Source organism: Rhineura floridana, chromosome 18 (assembly GCF_030035675.1).
Source record: "Rhineura floridana isolate rRhiFlo1 chromosome 18, rRhiFlo1.hap2, whole genome shotgun sequence".
In the NCBI taxonomy this organism is placed as follows: Eukaryota; Metazoa; Chordata; class Lepidosauria; order Squamata; family Rhineuridae; genus Rhineura; species Rhineura floridana.
The window spans coordinates 21,145,292-21,171,705 of record NC_084497.1 but is presented as its reverse complement, the minus strand read 5'-3'; the positions used below and the strand labels follow the sequence as shown (position 1 = coordinate 21,171,705).

Here is a 26,414-nt window from a genome sequence, read left to right as displayed (position 1 = left end):
CTCAAATCCGGAACATCCAGTGATTTGTTACAGGTGTGAGAATACAAAGCTGCATGGAGTATGGGGTTGCCAACTGAGAGGGGAAACAGACTGGCATACTCCCATGCCTTTAACAGCATCTATTGATTTGGGAAAATCAGCTGGTGAAAGCTTTTCACAGCATGGAGATGAGTAGTACTGAATAACAATATCTACTCATCAAACCATGGCTAAAGGTACAGGAGCATAGGCTGGTAAACAAAAGTTGGCAACCATAACAGAACTTCAGCACCCAGAAAAGTTTCTCCATTCATTCAGTGGAAGTGAATAGGGACCTGTAGCACATATTTGCAGAAGATCCCTGCTTGAGACTTGAATATTCGCAGGTCTCTGGCTGAGGACAGTGGCTCATGTAAGAAAGCTTCACTGAGATCATGGAGCTTATTTCAGGTCATGTATTTGGGACTGGAGAAGCAGCCTTGGGGGGAGGGGACTTAGACCTTTAATTTGTTTAATATATTGGGGAAGGGGTGCTTTAAGTTTCACCTGTAAGGCAAACATATTTTTTATGTACAGACTTGACACCAGATGTACGGATTTAATGTGCAAATTTAATCATGGAGGGTTAGACAGGTTGTTTTATGCCCCTTCCTATATTTTAACCTATATTTCAAATGCAACAGGGATGTCTATCCCCCTCCCAGTCTAAAACAAACTAAATATAACTTTTGCTGGGAAGAATTGAGTATTTGTAGCATTGGATGTCTGAATGCACCTTCTTTTGTAAGTTTGTTGGCTGGTCACCCTGGAATTGTTACTTCATCTTTTTGATGGTTACTGGGCAATAAACTTATTAAAGGGGGATTGCATGCTATAAAATAAAGAGGTGGGCACCCTTTTTCCTGTCGGAGGCCACATTCCCTTAGGAGTGATCATTTGAGGGCCACATGCCAGCAGTGGGTGGAGCCAGAGTCAAGAGTGTTCTGGATTAGCCAATCTGGAATGAGTTCACTGTTAGTATAGTATTAACGTTCAGGTTTCTGTTTGGGATTTATGATGCATTGAATTCTTTTGGTCTCTGCATAGTTTAATTTTATGTACTCTGCTTAGAAATGCCAATGACTGAGCAGTATATATAACTGCCTTAAATAAAAAAATTAACCAGGGGAGGGGAACCTGTGATTTTCCAGATGGTGTTGGACTTACAACTGCCATCTCACCCCTTTTAAAAAATTATTACTGTTTAAATTTGCAAATTTAACACAGGAAAGGGGGGAAATAACAATGAACTAAATAAAAATATTGAAGGTACAGAAAGAAAAACATAAAATATGAATTCTACAAATAATAAACCACCATCCGTTTATGCTGCAAATACAATAACCATCAGTGCATGCATCTTGAGTTAAGCATATAAATTAATATAAGCTCTCCAGATGCAATTTCCTTGAAACTGATGTCTTTTTCCAATGTAGCGATGAGGTCCTCAGTCCATTGTGAAACAGACTGTGGGTGCTTATCCTTCCAGACAACTCCCATAATCCCTGATCACTGGCCATGCTGGCAAGGGCTGATGGGAGTTGGAGTCTCAAAAACAGCTGGAGAACCACAGGTTCTCCATCCCTGGAATACAAGGCCTCCTCCCCATTCATAGGGAAGCCCGCAACTGTAAGGTGGAGAGAACTTTACACAAAATACAGTCCAGAGTTTTCAGTTTACCTTCTGTCGCCAGCAGGTGGCACCAATGAACAAGTAAGGGTTGGAATCCTAAATCAAAGCCGCTCTCATGTGTCTGGTGTACATGCACGGATGCAGTATTTAAAGAACATCCAAAGCACATGTAAAGCACAGGACTTCCTCCTCCCCAAAGAATCATGGGAACTGCAGTTTGTTGAGGGTGCTGGGGATGTGTAGCTCTGTGTGAGGCAAACTGCAGTCCCCAGGATTATTTGGGGGAAGTCGCGTGCTTTAAATGTGTGTTCAATGGGCTTTAAATGTATGGTGTGGATCTGCCCTTGGAGACTTTAGGTTAAATCCACACCATAGCACATTTAAAGCACATGGGACTGTAATTTGTTAAATGTGCTGCGAGTCACACTTCTGTGAGGGGCAAACGACAGTTCCTAGGATTCTTTGGGGGAAGTCATGCACTTCAAATGCATGGTGTGGGTGCCACTTAGTCTAATCCAGCAAGACACAACTTAGTTGGTATTTCCATGGCAACATGGCACTCCTCCCCCTGCACTGAGTGGGGATTTGAACCCTGGTTTCTCAGGTCCTAGTCCAACACTAACTGCTACATCACCACTGGCCCTCTTTAAATGTGCACTGCATGGGTTTTAAATGTAGGGTGTGGATCTCTTGTTTGTCGGGGTGGAGAGATGTACATGTGAAAGCCAGCATAATAGTCACATCTGTTCCCACACTCACCACTGGCAAGCGGCCCCTGGAAGCCTACCGAATGCTGCCCTTGAGCTGAAAAAGGTTTCCCTGCCCCTACTGTAAGTGAATAATAGGCAATCAAAGTTCTGATGTTAAGGGAGAGGGTGGGTACCAGGGTACCCCCCCCCCATGCAGAAGCTTATAAATCTCTATGTCTTCCCTTTAAGGGCAGCCTTGACAGACCAGACTAGCCCTGTATCCTGTTTCCAGCAGCGGACAGCTAGATGCACTTGTTTTTAAATGCTTTTGTTTCAAACTGGTTTTAATGATACTTTTAACTTGTCATAAGCCATCCAGAGCAGCGGTTCCCCAACATGTTTTCTGCAATGGTGCACTTGAAAATTGCAGAGTGGACCGCTTCATGATTTTCTCCCTGTGGTAGCTGTGTTGGATTGTTTCTGTGTTTTTAATTTGCTTCCGTTTCCTATTTCTTTTTCTTTTTTTAATTTATTGCCAGTGTAGTTAGACTAGGACCTGGGAGACCAGGGTTCAAATCCCTGCTCAGCTGCAAAGCTCACTGTGGGTGACCTAGGGCCAGTCACTGTCTCTCAGCCGTAACCTACCTCACAGGGTTGTTGTGGGGATAAAATCAATAGGGGAAGAATCATGTTTGTGTGCCGCCTTAAGCTTCTTGGAGGAAAGGTGAGATATAAATGTAATTATATATATATATATATATATATATATATATATATAATAACATACAATATAAGAAACAGAAGAAGGAATAAAAATATAACTAAAAGCCAATATGAATATCGAATGTGATGGATATGCTGTCTCCCATTAACAACCACAAATCCAGACATTCCACGGACCACAGTGTGGGAACCCCTGATCTAGAGAACCTGTTGAAGGGCAGGGTATAAATTAAAAAAATATAAAAATAAATACTGTTTTAGAAGGCTGTAGTTCCTCACCTGTGCTCAGGAACCAGGGGGGTCCCAGGTTTAACACCTGCCATTTCTGGATGGCCCCTGGACTGTCCCATCTGAAATTGCTGCAGTCAGTGCAGCTAATCTTGAACACGATGGCCCAACCGTCTGACTTGATGTAAGGCAGAGGTTCCTGTCTTGTTATGCACGTTGTTCTTCCTCCCTCATCCTCACAAAAACCTTGTAAGGTAGGTCAAGCGGAGAGGATGTGATTGGCCCACGGTCACCCAATGACTGGGACCCTGTTCCTAGTCTGGCACTAACCACTGTGCCACACTTCCTCTCTACTATTGCTAATGCCTGTGCAACATTTAAACCAGGCATCCCCCTGAAAAGTAAAAACAAGGCCCTTGGATTTACTCGGAGACAAGCACCAGAAAATATGGGCTGCTCTTCATAAAATAGGAGAATGCACACACAATGATATTATTTTTTAAAAAGGGGGGTGCCCCTCCAGCCAGGGCTCTTTGGCTGGACAGGCCAAAATCCAATCAGTGCAGCTTTCCTTATGGATCAGTGGGACAGGCTTTACCAAGTGAACTTCTGCCTGTCCCAACGGCATTATGCATATGCCAGAGAGGAAAATTAAAAGGTATAAAATGAGATGGATATTTTTACAACCTACCCTATTTTTGTTTTTGCCAGTTGTTTGGATATTCTTTTTAAGGATGCATTTTAAATTGTTGCAACCCGCCCTGAGACCTCAGGGCCAGTGTGGTTTGGTGGTTAGAGTGTCTGACTTGGACCTGAAAGACCAGGGTTCAAATCCCCACTCAGCCATGAATCTCACTGGGTGATCTTGGGCCAGTCGCTGCCTCTCAGCCCTAACCTACCTCACAGGGTTGTTGTGAGGATAAAATTGAGGAGGGGGGGAGAACCATGTTTGTATGTCGCCTTGAGCTGATTGGAGGAAAGGTGGGATATAAATGCAATAAATAAATAAGGGTGAAATGTGGGTAATAAACTAATAATAATCTAAGAGGAAAATAACAAGCCTTGGCTAATCAGATGCAAAAGGGGACTTGTGTGCACGCGTGCACAGTCCTGTAATTTTACTGCTAATGTAGAAGAGAGAATCTTCAGAGGTGCAAATTCTCCTGTAGATCTGTTGAAAGGGACATAGATTTTCTTTTGCAACTGATCAGCCTGCAAAGTGGGAGGGTGGGCAGAGGGGGAGGGCTGAGAGTGCCACATTATCTCCTCCTTACTTCCTCTCATTGCTTGTTGATTTGGAGAGAGCTGTCAAAGTAAAAAAATAAAATAAAACCAAAAGGGAGTTAGACAAGGGGGGGGGGGAGAGAGAAAAATAGCCTCCCCCCTTCAATATTACCGCAAGCCTCTCTCGGGTAGAAAAAAACTATCAGCGCTGCTGGGAAACTGTTGGCCAGAGAAACCCCAAAGAGGGGAAAACCAGCAGCTTGGGAGGAAATAGCTGCTTGCAGCCAGCACAAAATGGGGTTTCAGGGTTTTGTTCTGAGTTTTTGGTGAGATAAACAAAGGCAAAGCAGCCTTCTCAGGGCCTCTGAGGTCAGGGCTGAGTTGTGCCTAGCGTGCTCCCTCCCCCTGATTATGCTATGCTGTTTATCAGCCAGCAATCACAACACCCTGAGAATCTCAGCCATTTTTTAAATTAAAAAAAGAAAAACAAACTATACACACATACACAGGTTGCTAGTCCTCAAGGCTGAAAATGCACAGGTGCCATGGAGAAAGAACATAAATAGACCAGGAGCCCCCAACCCTTTTGGAGACACATTTGGAAATCTAATGAATGTTTCTTTAATCCACGGGGTCCAGCTTCCTTTGGAACCTGGGTGGGGCATCTCAGGCCTGGGTGCCAAATGTGGCGCCCCTCTCTTGGGCCTATGACACCCTCAGCAGGTCACAGCCCTTTGCCCAGGACATGCCCCTCAACAGCCCTCCTCATGTGCTTTTACACGACTGCCCTTGAATTCTGATAATGCCTCTTCCTTTTCTGGACAGAGGTATGTGTGTGTGTGAAACAATCAAACAAAACCAACCCCAGTCCCTCTGATATTTGCATGGCTGTAATATACTCTGCTGCAGAAGGTCCCAAGCTTTTTCCTGCCTGAAAATTGCTGGGGGCATTTCATTTGTGACTTTTTATATCCCACCTTTTCTCTAAAGAGCTCAAGGTGGCGCACAAACAGGTTCTCTCTGTTTGTTCTCACAACAATCCAGTGAGGTAGGTTAGGCTGAGAGACAGTGAATGGCCCAAGTCACGCCCAGCAAGCTTCATGGCCAAGTGGGGATTTGAACCCAGGTCTCCCAGGTCATAGTCCAAAGCTTTAACCACATTGTCACACTGGCTCTCACTTCATGATTTTTCTGCCCATTGTAGCAATTAAAATCAATGTGAATGTCCAACGCAGACATGCCGTGGGCCACATGAATGAAGCTCACAGACCACATTTTGGGGACCCCTGTACAAAAGAGCAGCAGCATTTGCTCCCCCTACTTTTGCCCCAGGCCCAGCCCACCAGGCCTATAGCCAACCTAAACATTCCGGGAAGGCACCAAAAAGGGGGAGTTTATCTGATCTGTGGGCCTTGTAAAGACAAAACTGTAAGCTGTGTTTTATTTTTGCAACCCTACTGCAACTTACATACATTCAAACATTTCCACTAAGCAACTTCAACAATGATTACTCTCCTGGCTGCCAGTTAACAAAAAAAGGTAAAAAAAAATCAAGATTAACCCACTAGTAAAAAATCAAGAACAAGATACAAGAGGAGTATTCTTATAGTTTATAACAAATGTTTTATTTTTGTCTTCAGTGCTGTAAAATGTATTGCAAGTTAATCTGAATCCAATGCGCTAGTAATTACCTTATATTATGACTTAAAAGAACAAGATCAGGTTTGTGTTCATGCAGCAATGACAATTGCTATGGGTCTTAAACTGATGTTAAATGAAAAAGCAGCTTTCAGTTGCTCCATTGCTGCTTGGAATTGTCAATTGTCAACCAAAAGAAAGGAAATGCAGGTCCCTGTTTTCTGAGCTCATCTGCAAATTGCACCAATGATCAGCCTTTCTTTTATACAGGATTTTTGTGGACCCAAGTTCCGATTGAAGTTTTCTACCTTTTTACTGTTGGTTGAGTTGTGTTTCAATATTTCAATTGTTGTTGTTGTTATGTGCCTTCAGGTCGATTACTACTTATTTATTTATTTATTTTATTATTTCAATTTATATACCGCCCTTAGCGAAATAGCTCTCAGGGCGGTGAACAAACAAAATAAAATACAATATATCATAATAAAAATACAAAAACATATACAAACAAACAACGAAAAGCACAGCAAAAACAAAATAAATACTACAAAAATTAAAATACAGATTAAAAGATTAAAAAAGTTAAGAAGATTAAAATGCCTGGGAGCATAAAAAGGTCTTTACCTGGCACCGAAAAGATGGAAGTGTAGGCGCCAGGCGTACCTCTTCGGGGAGGCTGTTCCACAACTCAGGGGCCACCACAGAAAAGGCCCTAGATCTCGTAACTACCCTCCGGGCTTCCCGATGGGTTGGTACCCGGAGGAGGGTCTTAGATTCTGAATGAAGTGAACGGGTAGGTTCATAGCGAGAGAGGCGTTCCACAAGGTATTGAGGTCCCACGCCGTGTAAGGCTTTATAGGTCAAAACCAGCACCTTGAATCTCGCCCGGAAGCAAATAGGAAGCCAGTGCAGACGCGCCAGGACAGGTGTTATATGCGAAGACCGACTGGTCCTCGTCAATAATCTGGCAGCTGCGTTCTGCACCAGCTGAAGCTTCCGAACTGTCTTCAAGGGCAGCCCTACGTAGAGCGCATTACAGTAATCCAATCTTGAAGTTACCAGAGCGTGGACAACGGAGGCGAGGTCGTCCCTGTCCAGATAGGGGCGTAGTTGGGCTACCAGACGAAGATGGTAAAACGCATTCCGTGCCACCGAGGCCACTTGGGCCTCGAGAGACAAGGAAGAGTTGAGAAGAACCCCCAAACTACGTACCTGTTCTTTCAGGGGGAGTGTAACCCCATCCAGAACAGGGTAAGCATCCACCATCTGAGCAGGGAAGGCGTTCACCAACAATGTCTCGGTCTTGTCTGGATTGAGTCTCAGTTTATTAGCTCTCATCCAGTCCATTATCGCGGTCAGGCAACAGTTCAGCACATCAACAGACTCACCTGAGGAAGATGAAAAGGAGAAATAGAACTGCGTGTCATCAGCGTACTGATGGCAACGCACTCCAAAACTCCTGATGACCGCACCCAGCGGCTGCATGTAGATGTTGAAAAGCATGGGGGACAAGACCGATCCCTGGGGGACTCCACAATGGAGAGTCCATGGTGTCGAGTGATGTTCCCCAAGCACTACCTTCTGGTGACGATCCGCGAAGTAGGAGCGGAACCACTGCCAAGCAGTGCCCCCGACACCCAACTCCGCGAGTCTCCCCAGAAGGATACCATGGTCGATGGTATCAAACGCCGCTGAGAGATCAAGGAGAATCAACAGAGTCACACTCCCCCTGTCCCTCTCCCGACAAAGATCATCATACAGGGCGACCAAGGCTGTTTCGGTGCCAAAACCGGGCCTGAAACCGGATTGAAACGGATCTAGATAATCGGTTTCATCCAAGAGCGCCTGGAGTTGGCTGGCAACCACCCGCTCCAAAACCTTGCCCAAAAAAGGGACATTCGCCACCGGTCTATAGTTATTCAGATTATCTGGGTCCAAGGAGGGTTTCTTTAAAAGAGGTCTCACTACTGCCTCCTTGAGGCTACCAGGGACTACTCCCTCCCTCAAGGAGGCGTTAACCACTTCCTTGGCCCAACTGGTGGTCCCAGCCCTGCTAGCTTTCACTTATGGCGACCCTATGAATCAGCGACCTCCAAGAGCATCTGTCATGAACCACCCTGCTCAGATCTTGTAAGTTCAGGTCTGTGGCTTTCTTGATGGAATCAATCCATCTCTTGTTTGGCCTTCCTCTTTCTCTACTCCCTTCTGTTTTTCCCAGCATTATTGTCTTTTCTAGTGAATCAGGTCTTCTCATGATGTGTCCAAAGTATGATAACCTCAGTTTCATCATTTTAGCTTCTAGTGACAGTTCTGGTTTAATTTCAATAGTGGATTCGAATTGTCCTCATTCCCATACTGGGGCAAATGTTGGCAAGCTGCTACCAGAACAGTCTCTCTCCTTCAATCACAATGGTCAATAACGCTGTTATAAAGCCTTCGGAACTCCAGTTCATTATCGCTCCTTCCTTCAAAATTAATACCATCGCCATCAACAATATTGCCAGAAAACTTTTGTGGGAGTTTACGAATTGGTTTTGGTGGTGCTTCACGGTCAACAGATTCAGATGCTTTCTTGGCTGTTTCAGAGGTGTTGTTGACAACAGTACCATTTTGCATTTCTTGTAACTGCTTCTCAGCACAGTCGATAAATTTCAATTCTGCCTTGATATCCTGACGCTTCTGATGTGATGTTACAGGTTTGACGTATTCCAGCACCTTTAGTGTTAATTTCAGTACACAAAGAAAGGCTTCTGATCTGATTGAGCAATCCAGTAGCTTCCATTTTTAGATGACCAAATTTTTCACGAGGGCAAGATTCACTGATAAATTTGAGTGTGGAAATAATGAGTTTTTATCTGAATGTATAATCATAACTGAACCCAAGTGTCCTGTCCATCGCTGAACCAACAGGTGTTTAAAATATTTTCCTTTATAAATCAGAGTTTCTGACAGGAAGTTTTCTACGAATAACATAAAATGTCTCTTCTAACTGAGTACACCAGCCACTTCTGCGATTTAAGCCAGGAATACTGGAACCTCCGTGAACTTGTCAAGGATTATCAATACCTTGGCACAGTCATGACCAAAATGGAGACAACAGTCAAGAAATCAGAAGGTGGCTAGGACTGGGGAGGGCAGCTATGAGAGAACTAGAAAAGGTCCTCAAATGCAAAGATGTATCACTGAACACTAAAGTTAGGATCATTCAGACCATGGTATTCCCGATCTCTATGTATGGATGTGAAAGTTGGACAGTGAAAAAAGCAGATAAGAGAAAAATCAGCTCACCTGAAATGCGGTGTTGGAGGAGAGCTTTGCGGATACCATGGACTTGCAAAAAAGACAAATAATTGGGTGTTAGAACAAATGAAACCAGAACTATCACTAGAAGCTAAAATGATGAAACTGAGGTTATACTTTGGACACATCATGAGAAGACATGATTCATTAGAAAAGACAATAATGCTGGGAAAAACAGAAGGGAGTAGAAAAAGAGGAAGGCCAAACAAGAGATGGATTGATTCCATAAAGGAAGCCACAGACCTGAACTTACAAGATCTGAACAGGGTGGTTCATGACAGATGCTCCTGGAGGTCGCTGATTCATAGGGTCGCCATAAGTCGTAATCGACTTGGAGGCACATAACAACAGCAACAACTGTGTATGGCCAGACTTTGTAGACCCTGGATTTGATGAAACATGAGGCTCTGTGGGTTTAGAGTCACCAAAGTCTGTTGGTATGGTTATAAGGATAGGCTGTTGCTCAGTGATAGAGCATCTGCTTTGCATGCAGAAGTTCCCAAGTTCAGTCCCCACTCTGGTCCAGCAAGACATCAAAATATTCCCTGCCTAGCCAAGAGTTTAAAATAATAATAATACCGGGACCACCATTTGCTTAATAGGCAAGCCTTTTTGCTGCTGTAGTTAGACCACATTCATGCCCTACATTTTATTCTATGATTGTACCACTTTAAAGAGTCATAAATGTAAATGTACTGCCTTCAAGTCGATTCCGAATTATGGCGACCCTCTGAATAGGGTTTTCATGAGGCTGAGAGGCAGTGACTGGCCCAAGGTCACCCAGGGAGCTTCATGGCTATGTGGGGATTCGAACTCTGGTCTCCCAGGCCGTAGTCCAACACCTTAACCACTACACCACACTGGCTCTCTAAAGAGTCATGGCTTCCCCCAAAGAATCCTGGGAAGTGTTGTTTACGAAGGGCACTGAGAGACATCTATTCGCCTCACAGAGCTCCAGTTCCCTGGGAAGAGGGCCTGACAGTTAAACCACTTGGAGAATTGAAGCTCTGTGAGGAGAACGGGGGTCTCCCAACAACTCTCAGCGCTCTTCAGAAACTACACTTCCCAGGATTCTTTGGGAGAAGCTATGACTGTTGAATGCGGAACATTAGTGGAATAAATGTATGGTGTGTGAATGTGGCCTTAATCAATCCCTTCCTTGGCCTACCAAGCAGAGACTCCCGAATCCCACCTCCCTGCTGCAATGATTGCCCTTGAATTAACATAGCCATAGAGTGAGTGAGTGTTTGCAATCTCATTGGTCACCTGGGAAAATTCTGCCTGCCTTTGAGTCCCTGATTGGTGGATTTGGATGCATAAGAACAAATTGACCAGGCCTGTCAATCTTCCCTCCATTTTAATCTCTGCCTCCTGGCACTTGTCAAATGGTTTTTCATGGCAGGCAGATTCCTCCAAAGCACCACTCCAAAATAATAACATTTGTACCTTTAAGAGGAAAAAAAGCTTTCCTGTTGGTTTTCTAAAATGTCTGTAATACATTTAATTATTTGTTTGTAAAAAAAAGAGGAAATTTATTTATTTATTTATTATATTTATATCCCTCCCTTCCTCCCAGGAGGAGCCCATGGCAGCAAACAACAGCATTAAAAACACTCTAAAACCTCATAAAAACAGGCTTCAAAATATATTACATTCTTAAAAACGTATTAAAACAAAACAATCTTTAAAAACATATATTTTTAAAAAGCTTTAAAAGGTTTTTTAAAAAAAGCTTTAGAATATATATTAAAAGCAATTCCAACACAGGCACAAATTGGGAGAGGAAATATAGGGAGGGCACTGTTTGCATATGGCCCCTGGAAAGCTGCAGTTGAGGGGATGTGGCCCTCAGAAAAAAAAGATTTCCCACACTTGCCTTGGAAGGATCCCAGCAGCCAGGAGGCTCACGGTTCCACAGTTGGCTGCCAAAGTCAGGTCATGACAAGGATAGCCATGTTATTTTTACCATCTGAGGAAGAAAAATCCCACAACTACCTCCCGCTGGTGGAAAAAAAAATACAGTAATAATGAACTAAAAAGAGTTTTTCTGAAAACCTGGGTAATCAGGAAACTAACAGTATACACTTAAGTCTATCGCTGATAATACAGTTGCCTATTCAGGGGATGCCTTGATTTAACGTTTTTGCTAAATGCTCTGATTTTAGATTATAACCTATTTTAATTTTGTAAGTGATCAAATTCCCTGTTAATTTTATTTAAGTACTCAGATTTCTCATTTTATATGTTATATCTGTTGTAAATAGCTCTATGTTTTAACTCTATTGATCCTTTCGTTTTGCAGCGGCCTCTGGCAGGAATGATACTAAACAACAATCAAGTCTATTCTGAAGTCAAGTCTGGCTGAGTTCAGTGAAGCTTACTCTCAGGTAAGTAGGACTGCAACTGAAACTTGTAATCAGGAGCCCCCCCCCCATAAAGTACTAGCAGCTTCGTACCTACATTGCTTGGGAATTCTAAGAAACCCAAAAAATCTGTGCAGTTTTCAGTTAAAGTCAGTGCAGTTTTGAACAGTTTAGTCCACCATCTTGATTCAAAATGGCGTCCAATTTTATCCAAACACAGATAAAACCCTACTCCTTGTCTCAAGAACCATAATGCAAAATTTGATTAACATCAGTGCAGCTTTGAAGGTTCAGTCCGCCATCTTGATTCAACATGGCGTCTGATTGTGTCCAAATACAGATGAAAACCTGCTCCTTGATCTCGGGGAACCATGATCATACAAAATTTGGTTGTGATATCTTAAGAGGTGTCCGAATGCATATCGAACAACATGCCAAAATACATAGTAAATTTGACTGGGACTTTTATAGGAACGTAGCAACTCCGACTGTGCCAAATGTGTGCAAGAGAAAACACAATTATATCCATTGATTTCAACTAATCTACTCTGTGTAGAACAAACACTGGATACAATCCTCTGCTTTTAAGTTGGCAATAGCAATGGCACCTGAAGCAACTGAGCTTAAAATGACTTGGCTAGTCTCTTTGAACTTCTGGTAATTTGATAAGAAGGTTGCTCAATGTTAATGCTTCCATCTGTTGGGAAGTCCAACATATTAGCAAAGCTAGTGTGTGTGTTTACATTCCTTCTTTTTTTATTTCCTGAGTAAACTTTTTATATATATAGTTACCTGTTTTGCCTTATTCCAAAGCTCTGACTTTTCACATCACCACTGGTATTATAGGATTGTATCCAATGCTAGTCCTACTCAGAGTAGACCCACTGAAGTTAATGGATATGATTAACAGGCTCACTGAGTTCAGTGGGTCTACTCTGAATACTTAGTTGGATTCAACGTATAATTTTTAGGACTACAGAGGTAAGTTTAATAAACTCCCCTATATTAAATAAGAAAGCTTTGCTCTACACTCCTATGCACTAGGGGTTTAACTCCAGGGTTTATTTTTGAGTCAACTGCTTTGAGGTTTTATTACAATCAAGCATTATGTCAATTTTGTTAAATACCTTTTATATTTTATGGGTTTGGGTCCTGCTTTCTATTTTATTGATTATTGCTATCTTATTTTGTTTTATGACTTACTGTAAATTGATCTGAAAACTTTTAATTGAAGGGCAATGTAGAAATGTTTAAAACGAATCAATACATTTATTTTGATTTATGGTGTGTGTATGCCATTTTCCCGCCAAGTATGAAGTCCTCAGGGCAACCTATAAATAACATCATAACCATGAAAATAGAAATATAAACACATAAAATCCTAGTAAAACAGCAACCTATAGAATTTCAAGAGCAATCAGCCATCATTGGGATTAGTTGATTAATCTACCCATTGAAATTATAATTGCTAATAATTGTTGCACAGATACTTATTCAGAAGTTAGTCCCGTTATACTCACTAAGCTGGGAGTAGATCGCCACTGAACTCAATAGAATTTATATCTTAGTAGACATTCCTAGGACAGAATTGTCTTGCATTTAAGGCTCTGCAAACTACATCTTGGTTGCAAAAAGAAAAAACCCCTCAGAATTTCTGTGGAAACGTGAAAAAGACATTTAGGGTAAGCAGCGGGAAAAGATCGAAGAGTAAAATGAGTCACCCTCCTGAAGGAAGCTGAAGTTCTCTGCAAATATAAAAAAAATGTGTTAGATTGCAGGGAAAAAAATTAAGTTGCCAAGCAATTTTTTCCTCTCCTAAACCAAAGAGGTGGTTGTTTTTAATCTGTGCAAACTGGCAACAGCCTTAAAATCTTGTTTTAAAAACAAAACCCAAGGTAAGGATTCCATTACTCCCCTGAGCAGTGCATTTCCCCAGCTCTTTCTCAAGTTGAGGAATATTTTCTTCTGTGATTCCTGACATAATCCTGTGCGTTTTTACTCAGCAGTTGTGCCTTCAAGAGGGCCTGCAGCTTGGATGGGCTGCTCCTGCTATTAGCTCTGCCTGCTGTTGCTCCTGGTTTTGACTCGTGCCTGCACCTCCAGTCCCAAAGGCCACCGGCCATCCCTGCCACTGAGATAGAGACGTGTTTTGGTAAGGGAAAGTTGTTCCAACTCATCCTACCACACCAAATCTGTGTCTAATTTTACATTTTGAAAAATCATTTGAATCCATGCATGTGATTATAATGTTTCCCCAAATGGCAATTTGGTTTGTTCCTTTCTGGTTGAGCTGCTGGAAGCATAGCGTAGGAAGATGCTGTATACTGAGTCAGACCAATTGGTCCGTCTAGCTGAATAATGTAGCACCTCTCCAGGGTTTCAGACAGGCATCTCTCCCAGCCCTACCTGGAGGTGCCGGAGATTGAACGTGGGACCTCCTAGCATTGAAAGCAGGCGCTCTACCAACCAGACACATCTGATGAAGCCCATGAAAGCTTACGTGTTTTATTTACTATTACATGTATATCCCACCTTCCCACCAAGGAGCTCAAGGTGGCTCTCCTCCCTCTCCATTTTATCTTCACAACAACCCTGCAAGGTAGGTTAGGCTGAGAGATGGTGACTGGCCCAAGGTCACTCAGTGACATAGGAAGCTGCCTGATGCTGAGTTGTAGCTGTTGTTGTTGTTGATTACGATCATCATCATCACCCAAAGGTTCCAGGGTGGGTTACAACAATTTTAAAATATGACAGTAAAATCAATTTAAAAACAACCTAAAATGTATGGAGTGATCTTTTTGACGAGGTGTGCCTGGCGCCAACACTGTTATCTTTTTGGCGCCAGGTCAAGACTTTCCTCTTCTCCCAGGCATCTTAGCATGTGTTTTTAAATTGCTTTTTAAAAATGTGTTTTTAAATCTGTGTATTTGTTTTTAATTGTTGTAACCCCCCCCCCCCGGTGAGCTTCGGCTATGGGGCGGTATACAAATGCAATAAATAAATAAATAAAATCCCCAAATAGGGTAGGTCCTAAAAATACACGTCTCAGGTGTCAAAGGCCAGGGTAAAGAGGTGCGAGGGTAAAGAGTTAGACCTTTGTCCCATCTAGCTCTGTATTGTCTACACTGACTGGCAGCATCTCTCCAGGGTTTTAGCCAGGGACGCTTTCCCAGCTCTACCTGGCGATGGTGGGGATTGACCCTGGGATCTCCTGCTGGCACAGCAGGCACGCTGCCATTAGACAGCAATACAGAATTGGGTTTGGGTATCCCGATAAACAACTGATACCAAAGTGAATAAAATAAATAAAAGTTTCCCAACTTTAATCTTGAACAATTAGTCTATATATGTATAAAACGATGCAGGGAAAATACCAAGAAACAAAATCAGATGTCTAAAAGCAAATATATCATAATGTCAACTACTGACCTAGGCTTATAGGGCCTTTTGCAAATTCTCTCACAGGTCAGCCAACAAAACTATATAAGCAGGAATGATTGGGCAAACTACATGATAAATCCAGATCCGTCAAAGGATATAAATATATTCTCAGGAATAGATAGGTCATTATATTATGCTTTGTTACAACAGCAAACTGCGCAAGCAGTGACACAACTGAGTCATATATTGTATGTATATCGACCACTGAAGAAGACCCATTTAGGGTAGAAACACATTTGGTCCACTAAGTATTTGTACACCACATTTGGTTTGTCACAACATTGTTGGCTACATTAGTTGACGTTATGCTATACAGTAGGGCCCCGCTTTACAGCGTTCCGCTAATACAGCGGTTGTGAATTGTAGAAAGGCCCCGTTTTACAGCGCTTTTTCCGCTTTTATGGCGTTTTTTTCCTGCCGGGCGCCATATAAGTCAATGGGATCCACTTTACAGTGGTTTTCACTTTACAGTGCGGGTCCGGAACGTAACCCACTGTATGAGCAGGGCCCTACTGTATTATTTATTTATTTATTTATTTTTAAAACTTATATACCGCCCGACTAGCAATAGCTCTCTGGGCGGTGAACATAGATACAATAAAATACAATATAATACAAAAACATCAGTCTAAAATCAAATTTCACAATCTAAAAACAGCAAAGGCTAAAATCAAATTACAAACATTACAATCATTAACAAAAAATTAAAATGCCTCGGAATAGAGAAAGGTTTTAACCTGGCGCCGAAAGGATGATAGTGTCGGCGCCAGGCGAACCTCCTCGGGGAGACTATTCCATAGTTCGGGGGCCACCACTGAGAAGGCCATTGATCTTGTCACTGCCCTCCGGGCCTCCCTATGAGTCGGGACCAGGAGGAGGGCCTTCATAGCAGACCGTAGTGTACGAGCCGGTTCATAGCGGGAGAGGCGTTCCGACAGATATCGAGGTCCCGCACCGTATAAGGCTTTATAGGTTAATACCAACACTTTGAATTTGGCCTGGAAGCGTATTGGAAGCCAGTGCAAGCGGGCCAAAACAGGTGTTATATGGTCAGACCGCTTCGTTCTTGTGAGCAGTCTGGCCGCCGCATTTTGCACCAGCTGTAGCTTCCGAACCGTCTTCAGAGGTAGCCCTACGTAGAGCGCATTACAGTAATCCAAACGTGAGGTTACCAGAGCATGTACTACTGATGTAAAATCCTCCTTACTCAGGTAGGGACGTAGCTGGGCTACCAATCGAAGTTGGTAGAACGCATTCCGTGCCACCGAGGCTACATGAGCCTCAAGTTTAGCTTTTAGACATTTGATTTTATTTGTTGGTATTTTCCCTGCATTGTTTGTTTTCTATATATAGAGACTAATTGTTCGAAATTAAACTTGGGCCATTTTTACTTATTTATTTTATTCACTTTGGTATCAGTTGTTTATATCTGGATACCAAACCCAAGTCTGTATTGCTCTCTAACTGCTCTGCCGTTAGAGCCACAGCCCTTTTCCAGGCATTACAACAAGCAGACTTTGTTCTTAACAATTATATGATGGTGTAGTCTGCCTTCCACTTCTGTCAGGTCAGTCAGGGCCTAGGAAAAGGCACTACAATTGTAGCTGGCAAATGGAAGGGAATCTCAGAAGCCTCACCATTGAAAAATTCTTGCTCTGTATTTAACTCCCTCACTGGGGATGAAAGTTGCAGCTAATATCTTGGCAAGGAAGGATATCAGCCTCATTCTTACAGGCATAGAGTGGTAGATTCCTATAAAGCGGTAGCTTAATAATCTTTCATTTAATTTTTTCCCCACTGTACTATTACAACCACAGAGCAATATTATCCCAATCTGCGTCTGCATTGGAATTGTTTTTAAAGATGTTTTTAGTATTTTATCATTTGTTTTCTGCTGCCCTGGGCTCCTTCTAGCTTGAAGGGTGGGATATAAATCTCATAATAAATAAAACAACATTCGCTCCACAACTTAAATGGTTCGCAAGCAGGGATCAGAACCTTTGATGTTTCCTATACCGTAGGGCCCCGCTTTACGGCGCTTCGCTAATGCGGCGGTCTCAATTAGACACAATTAGACTAAAGCCCTACTCATATGGTTTTCGGGCGTCGCACACCATTCTATTCAATGAGTTCCGCTTTTCAGCGGGGGTCCGAAATGTAACCTGCCATATGAATGGGGCCCTACTGTAGTATAGCAGAAGTGTCTGTAGCCATATTTATGAAAACCTTCCAAATAAATTGACCCAAGTTACTAGTCCACAAGAACCTGCTCCTATATTATTCTTTTGGGCACCCTGACAGTTGGGAGGGAAAGGAGAAAGACCCCTGGTGCATAAAAACTGCTCTGGTCACCCGGTGTCAGGTCTTAAAACTGCAGGTGCAGCTAACAAGAATTGGATACAGATCTTATTTTAATCCTTGGTTTGGTGGGTTGTTAAATGCACTGCGAATTGTTTACTATTTGCATGGATTTGCATGCAGTTTTCACTGGTTTTAACTCATTTGCTTTTTGTTATAATAAGATGTAAGCTTGCTGTGTGGGTCCTAGGGCTGAGTGTACAGGATGAAAAATTTAAGAAGAGAGCCCCCCCCCAGTCCCGTTCTGCAAGCATGACGTGCACGTGACTGGGGTCTTTCACAGGCTGTTGACTCAAAGCAGGAGTTGCAGATGGTTCTGAAAACAGCTGTCCAGCGATGGCAGGCAACAGTCTCCAAAGACCGAAGCGGTCTTCCTGTTTGCCTTGTAGTTTGCAATTAAGAGGCAGCCTTTAAAAACATTTTCCTTTGTCGCTTGTGCCCATTAGAGGTTTGAAAAGATGAGGAACGGATGTGCCTTCTAAGTTGCCTAATTGGTAATAATTGTTACAAAGCTTTTATAAGAAAAAAAAAGGGACAACCCTTGAGCTCTCGTGCATATTCATAGGAATCTAGGAAGCCACTCTGTACACAGGCTAAAGCTAGATATACACTAGACGTTTAAAGCACATTTCCCCCATCCCCAAGATTCCTGGGAACTGTAGTTTGTTCAGGGTGCTGGGAACTGTAGCTGAGTCAGAGAGACCCATTAGTCTATCAAGCTCAATATTGTCTCTACACCAGCCTTTGCCATCCGGGTGTCCTCCAAATGTTGCAGACTCCAGCTCCTACATGATCCCTGACCATTGGCCATGCTGGCTGGGGCTGATGGGAGCTGCAGTCCAAAACATATGGAGGGTACCAGGTTGGTGATGGCTGTTATACACTGACTAGCAGTGGCTCTTCAAGGTTTCAGGCATGGAAAGCCCCACCTGGAGATGCTGGGGGCTGAGCTTGGGACTTTCTGCATGCAAAGCAAATATTCTACCACCAAGTTACAGCTCTTCTCATGTTCCTTTGCGGAGATGCGTCTTTCAAGGCACTGTGCTATTTATGGTTGTTTTAATTTGTTGATAATGTTTCTGTTTAGCCAAGCGCTTCCAGAGCGTTGGGTTTGGCTGTGTATGCTTCTTCTTGTTGTTATGTGCCTTCAAGTCGATTACGACTTATGGCGACCCTATGAATCAGTGACCTCCAAGAGCATCTGTCATGAACCACCCTGTTCAGATCTTGTAAGTTCAGGTCTGTGGCTTCCTTTATGGAATCAATCCATCTCTTGTTTGGCCTTCCTCTTTTTCTACTCCCTGCTGTTTTTCCCAGCATTGTTGTATTTTCTAATGAATCATGTCTTCTCATGATGTGTCCAAAGTATGATAACCTCAGTTTCACCATTTTAGCTTCTAGTGATAGTTCTGGTTTAATTTGTTCTAACACCCAATTATTTGTCTTTTTTGCAGTCCGTGGTATGCACAAAGCTCTCCTCCGACACCACATTTCAAATGAGTATTTTTCTCTTATCCGCTTTTTTCGCTGTCCAACTCTCACACCAAATACATAGAGATCAGGAATACCATGCTCTGAATGATCCTGACTTTAGTGTTCAGTGATACAGTGATTCAGAAGTATATACTTCTAAAAACTGTAAATTTGTGGAATTGTATTTTATGTATTTTTAGATGTTCTTTATAATTTCATGTGCTGCTTTAAGTTTAATTTTTTGTTTAAGCAGTCTATAAGCGGCTTAAATAAATCAGTGTGAAGTGGCCCAGAGCCTACCTTGTCCATCCAGTGTGTTACTTAACTAAAATGTGGTATGGGAGGGACAGTTCACCTTCCCCCTCCCATGTACCTTTTTGAAGAAATGGTTACCACTGTCTCATTCAAAGCTGCCAACTGACCAGGAAAAAAGCTGGGTCTGTTGTCATGCCTTTAAAAGCAGTTTGGGACACAGAAATTGGAAACTGCAACACACAGAGAGAAAGAGAGCGAGACCTACTAATTATAATCAAATTGCTCTTTGAGGCTGTAAAGCCACAGTGGCCACGAACCGAAACATTGGCAACTGCCAGTACGGACCACATAGCTGCTCCTGTGTCCGATGTTCAAAAATAATTGAACCAAGACACTGCTTCAAATAAGCAGAACAGAAAATGCTCTTTCTGTAAACAGTGACTTACGGAAATATCTCCACATATAGCAAGGCTTGAAGTTAAAAAAAAAAAAAAGTAGAGAAACTCTGCAGAGTTTATTATTTACAATTATTATTTATTAAAGGCCTTTCCTGCTTTCCTGCAGTTTCAAAGAATCAAACAGAATCCTGAGCCATAAAGCAGATTGGAAATGTGATCTGAAAATTATGAGCGAAGCAATATAGCAACGATGAGGGCATAATGTTTGTGAGCCGTAGGCAGAAAACTCTGTGTTAGGTATAATTATATTTTAACAATCCCAATGTATTTGATGGATAAATACATAGCAGCTTGTTAAATCTTGTACACTGTCGAGAGAATTAGGGCTGAAAGCTTTTATTGGTTTAATCAGTGGATTCAGGCAGGAAAGAGAGACAGGCTCTGGTGCTGAGTAGATTTATTATAAGCTCGCCGCGTTTCGGAATTATCCTTCTTCAGGAGCAGTGGAGATCTGTTTGCTTTACTCTATCCAGGCAACTTGTGTGGAGCTGGACGAAGAATTTGAATTGCCTGAAGAAGGATAATTCCGAAACGCGTCGAGCTTATAATAAATCTACTCAGCGCCACAGCCTGTCTCTCTTTCCTGCCTTCAGTTTGGTGCTTTCCCCTTTTGTTTCTGCCTTTAATCAATGGATTCATCAGCTATAGATTGGTGCAGCCTTTGCCAACCTGATACCCTCCACATAGTCTGAACTGCAACTTCTGTAATGAGAGTTGTAGTCCGAAACACCTGGATGGCACCCTTTTCCCGAAAGCTGGGTTGGCTGGCAAAGAGCTAATTGCACAGATATGTATTTTTTTTATAAAAGTCATTTTGGTTTTCAGGCGTAGTACCATTACCAAGACCGAAAGAGAAACTGCCAGGAACTCACTTTCCTTCTAACATCTAAAACTGAACACCATCATACACTCCTCTCAATCCTGTATTCCAGCAGTACCCAAACTTCCCCCCCCCAAGGACTACTTGAAAATTGCTGAGGGTCTTAGCAGACCCCTTAACAGTTTTCCTGCCTGCTGCAGCAATTGTAATTCACTGTGCCAGATGCTGTATGGGTTTTAATTGCATTTGTATTGCTTTTTAAATTTCTTATCGCATTTGCATTACAGTTTGAATTGTAATACCATAAACAATATACAATATAAGAAATAAAAGCGATAAAAATATAATTAAAAAGGAATATTTAATGCGGACATGCCGCGGACCACCTGTATGAAGCTTGCAGGCCACTGGTGGTCCATGGACCACAGTTTGGGAATCTCCGCTGTATAATAGCGACCTCATGTTCAGACTCAGACTGTGGCTCCTTAGCATGCACAAAGAGAGAGGTGTCAGCAGGTTTGGGGAACATCAAGGTTTGGAAAAGTGCAAAAAATACCTGGGGGGGGGAACCCTGGGGTTGTAGGATAATGAAGACTGAACATGGTCAGCAGGGATGGAATGCTGAAAAATTCTCTCTGTGTGTTTTAGGAGAATGGAATGGAGTAGCCTGGGAAAAGGCATGGTAGGCTGGCTGGCATCCTGAACAAGACAATTCCACATTCTAATATTTTGTTGCAGGCCCCACTGGTATCTCTAAAAGGCCACTTATGCTGAAGCTTTGGTAGTCTACAACTGAATTTCAATTTGATGCAAAGCGTTGTACGCGTTGAAACAGCTGAAATGGTCTAGACGCTAGCGGTTGATTTTAATTAGTGGCTTACTCAGATGAAAGGCGAAAGTTTAAAATCAACTTTTTTAAAAAAGCAACTTTTAATTGCTGTGCGGTCTTGGCTAGAACGGGAGCGATATAGACTGATGCAGGTGCAGTCCACGCGGGGCTTTCCCTTGAAGGCTGTTCAGACCGTCCCCGACTGGGGCTGATGGGAGTTGTAGTCTGAAACATCTGGAAGGCAGCCGGCTGGAGAAGGCTGACCTCACCGTGTTGTTTTTCTGACTGCCTGAAGGAGGGAGGGAGAGTTATCTGCCAACGCTTCCTGTTGGCGCAGAGACTTTGCAAACGGTCCCTTGCAAAGCGCCAAGCGCTTCCTTCAAAAAGAGCGGAGGGCGGCGCTTCCCAGGCCGGCGTTCTTCAGATCTTCACGGGGAGGGTTTTCTTTTTTTATTTGATTTTATTTGTAGCCGGCGCTGGTCAGGAAATCGAGTGGCTTCCCGGCTGGGGGATCATGGATGCTATGATCAGGTCAGTGGCAGGGGTGTGGGGGGGGGTCACAGGAGAAAGATTTGGGGCCGCCCGCCAGGCAAGGATTTCGGCTGGCGTATCCCATGCTACTTCTGCGCAGAGTAGACCCATTGAAGTGAATGGGCACGGCAGACTCGCCTCCGTTCCTGCCAGTCGGTCTGCTCTGAGTAGATATCAGCTAGGTGCAACCTTGAATTTTATTCTGGGTTGCATCCAGCGTTAGCCCTCCTCTGAGTAGACCTATTAAAACCGATGGACAACTTAAGAAAGAATATCATTGGGAATGCAACCTTTTTCATATGTTTTTTTCTGGGTTGTATCCGGCGTTAGCCCTACTCAGAGCAGACCAGCCGAAATGGATGGACCTCGGTTAGTCGTGTCCAGTAAATTCAATGGGTCTACGCTGAGGAGGGCTAATGCCGGATACGACCCACTGAAATTCATGGAGATGGCTAGCTGAGGTCCCTTAATTTGAGTTGGGTCTACTCTGAGTAGGACTTAGGATACAACCTTTTGATATATATTTTTTCTCCTTGGGAGATTCTGCCCCTCCAAACCCCAGATTAAGAGCACATGATGTTTGTTTTTCTCTTTCATGTTTCCTCCCCTTTTTTTAAGTGTGCGGGGGAAGAGTCTTCCCATGTCAGACATCGTGTTTTGTTCCCAGTTATCTGGATGGGGGAAATGGGAAGCTCATGCGGATCATGTTTTGGTTGCTATGTGCAAATAACACCTCGAGTCAAGGCGTAGTACCTCTGAGCATGTCCAGAGTGCTCTTAGGGAACATAGGACGCTGCCTGATACCAGCTCAGTCTGTTTATAGTTTCTTTAGCCTGCTATTTGGGCAGAGAGGCCTTTCCCATCACCTGACAGGAGATGCCAGGGTAGGGAGAGATTAAATTTGGGGCCTTCTGCATGCGAAGCAGGTGCTCTGCCACTGAGCTACAGTCCCTGCCCAAGCTATTAAACATTTTGGAATACGATCTGAAGTTTTGATTTGATCGTGATCCTGTGAGGTTCAAGGGCTCTGTGCCAAAAGGTCCCCCAAACGCATATTTGGGCTTAAGGTTTGACCTTGGTCTGAAAAGGGTGAGGACTGTTGCAAAATATTTAAAACCTGTACTGGGGTTTGGAGGTCCATTTGGAGTTGGGAAGTCCATAAAAGGTCCATTTTGCAATTAGGATGGTGGATATTGTTGCCTCTGCATTAAGGGGCGAGGTGGGGTTGGCCTTACTGCTGGTTGGGCGCGGGACCTTGCTCTTCGTGGGGAGCAGGCTTGCTTTTTTAAGGAGTTGTGCATCTAAGCACTGGAGAGGTTGAATATACAACATAATCACCAGTGTGGGCCTATCCATTTGCTGCTTTCTCCTTGAGCTTTCAAAGTATTTTTTGAAGCCAGATTGATTTAAAAAAACAATAAAAAAGTGGAAATATTATATGCCTTGCTCTTAAGATTTAATCCAACCAGAGCCTTGCATATGTGGCAGGCAAGAAATAAATAATTTCACAGGTCTTGGGAGATGCTCCTTATTGCTCTGTTTTTCTCAGGCCTTGAAGCTAATCCAGACATTTATTTATTAAAAAGGGTTATTCCTTTTAAGATGCTAGTCTTTGTTGCTACAGAGGAAAGCTTGAGGAAGCTAATCCACATTCCGGTGCAAGATTTAGTATTCTGAGAATCCTGATATTTATTTATTTTTTAAAAGGATATGCATTTCAAAGGCTCTAGTCCTCACTATAGGAAAAAAAAACTTGCAAAACGTATGGACAGCATTTAGGTAATGGAAAGAGCTGCCGTCCTTGTATACAAGCGTACATTATGTTGGTCTCCTCCTCCCAGCTGCTTTATCGCTCTCTGGAATAAATCATCTGCTTCCTGTTATCCACTCTCTGAAAATATATCTGGCAAACGCTTTACCTTTGCAAATGCTTCATGGCTTTTTTCCCCATGTGGTTTTTGCCATCTTAAGAGTAGGTTCGCTCCTGCATGTGAGTTGCCTGGCAGGTCAGCTTTGTAATACGAAGCGCTTGGGCTGCAACCCAATACATGTCTACTCAGAAGTCCCATTGGATTCAATGGGACTTACTCCCAGGTAAGTGTATATTGGATTGCAGCCTTAGTACAGTGCTGCTGCTGCCCGTTATCTGGGAGATAATGATCCCCTCTCTTAGCAACTGGAGCAGAATTAGGGGAGTGGCCAGCAGAGCACCTGCTTTGCGTGCAGAAGGTCCCAGGTTCAATCCCCAGTGGCATCTCCAGGTAGAGCTGGAAGAGACCTCTGAAACCCTGGAGAGCTGCTGCCAGTCAGTGTAGACAATACTGAGGAAGATGGACGAATGGTCTAACTCAGTATATGGCAGCTTCCCATTTTCTGATGCTTGCTGGGTCAAGAAAAAACAATTTCAATAGTAGCTGGTGTTCCCCGATGCTGGGAAATGAGAACTAAACGGACAGCAGGCATTGTCTGGACTGATTTATTGACACCTGTGTGCTCTGTTTGGAAAGACCCTAATCTGTGTTGTTTTGGGATTTTTTTTAATTCTCAAGTGACCCCAAACAGTGGTGCAGTCTCTTTGTTACTCTGTGTTCAGAACAAATACTACTGTCGGCAGGAACATCTGATTCTTACTCCTACCACTGGTCTGTTACCAAAAAGTCCTTGGACGCAGTATGCACCCAAGCGGAACTCTTTAATATTTTATCTGTGTTGTATTTTCTCAGTGCCTTGAATGTTAATGGAAGGATGAACTATAACGTTCTAAATCAAATAATACTCAGAAGTGTTTGGGGAGGGGTGGAGCGCTGGCTTTGCAGGCAGAAAGTCCCAATTTTGGCTCGTAGTGCAGGGATGGTGAAGCTGTGGCCCTCCAGATGTTGCTGGACTATGACTCCCATATTTCTCACCATTGGCCATGCTGGCTGGGGCTGATGAGAGCTGGAGTCCAGCAACATCTGGAAGGCCACCAGTTTGTGCCTGAGCATCTCCACTTATTTATTATTTATTTATTAAATGTGTTTTTAGCGCTTTTGTTTGCCGCCCTGGGCTCCTACTGGGAGAAAGGGTGGGATGTAAATCTAATAAATAAATACATTTATTAAATTTATATCCCGCCCTTCCTCCCAGTAGGAGCCCAGGGCGGCAAACAAAAGCACTCTAAAACAGCATTAAAACGTCCTTAAAAACATATTGAAACAAAATATATTTAAAAATATATTTAGAAGTGTGCTGCAGTCGTTAGAGTGCAATCGGATTGCTTCAGGTTCAAATCCCCACTCAGTCATGAAGCTCGCTGCTGGCTGACCTTGGATTGGTCACCATCTTTCAGGCCACTAACCTACCTCACAAGGCTGTTGTGAGAATTACAAAAAATGAGGACAGATGGGATAGGAGGTGTCATGAATACAAGCATCTTTGAGTTAACAGATGATGAGAAAAGGCCATAGCTCTGCATCAGAGCCTCTGCTTTGCATGCAGAAGGTCCCCGGTTCAATCCCCAGCCTCTCCAGGTAGGGTTGGGAAGGACTTCCCTGCCGGAAATGCTGGAGAACTGCTGCCAGCCAGTGTAGACAGTAATGAGCTAGATGGACCAATAGTCTGACTCAATATAAGGCAGCTTCCTATATTCCTCTCTCCCTCAGCCTTGGGTGAATTGCTGCCTGTCAGAGCAGTCAATCCCAGGGTAGGTGGATCAGTGGTCAGACTCACATCCACAGCATACATGTAAAGCACATGGTTTAAAGCACATGGTTTCCCCCAAAAGAATCCTGGGACCTGTAGTTTGTTAAGGGTGCTGGGGAATTGTAGCTCTGTGAGGGGTGAATGACAGTCCCCGGATCCTTTCGGGGAAGCTTTGTCCTTTAAAAGTTATTTGAATGTATGGTGTTAGCTTTATGGAAGTTGTAGCCGTTTCAGGTGATGTGATATGGGGAAGGATGGCTAATTCACACCTTCCCACATGCTCAAATACATTTCAAATATAGCGGGAGTCTCTTCGGATGTCATCAGTGCCCCCCCCTCCCGGAGTCACCCCTGGGTGAACATACGCAGCTGTGACTTAAAAGAAGCAACAGTTATAAATTGTTCTTGCATGCCAAAGCTTATCCCGAAAGCATGTCCTCTTTTTTGTGTGTGTCGGCTGCGGGCGACAAGGCGGGTGTTGTAGCAGCCTCTTTCTTGGCTCAAGTTCCTCTACTGTGTGTGTCCCCCCTCGGCCCCCCTCCCTATACTTCCTTCCCTTCCCAAGAACTTGAGACTGTGGTTTTCTGGTGTCCGCATCTGGATCAGAAGCGATACCGCACGGGCTCGACAGATAATCATAATTTTTGAAAAAACGAAAACCGCGGCTTGCATTTCTGGGAATCTTTTGCACCTTGTTTAGTTGCAGATGAGAAAATGTCACACACTCTGAGGTGCTGGCAGATAAAAAGTGGT

General features: G+C 43.3%; 1 protein-coding gene across 2 annotated transcripts in view; it reads left to right on the top strand.

The window, feature by feature from the left end:
* Positions 1 to 21,756: 21,756 nt before the first annotated feature.
* The window catches only part of PIK3CD (phosphatidylinositol-4,5-bisphosphate 3-kinase catalytic subunit delta), a 39,152-nt gene continuing 34,494 nt past the window's right edge, over positions 21,757 to 26,414 (top strand). For both annotated transcript variants that reach the window (XM_061600731.1, XM_061600729.1), the window contains exon 1: positions 21,757 to 21,980. The gene's annotated coding sequence lies outside the window, so the exon portion shown is untranslated. The remainder of the gene's footprint in view (positions 21,981 to 26,414) is intronic.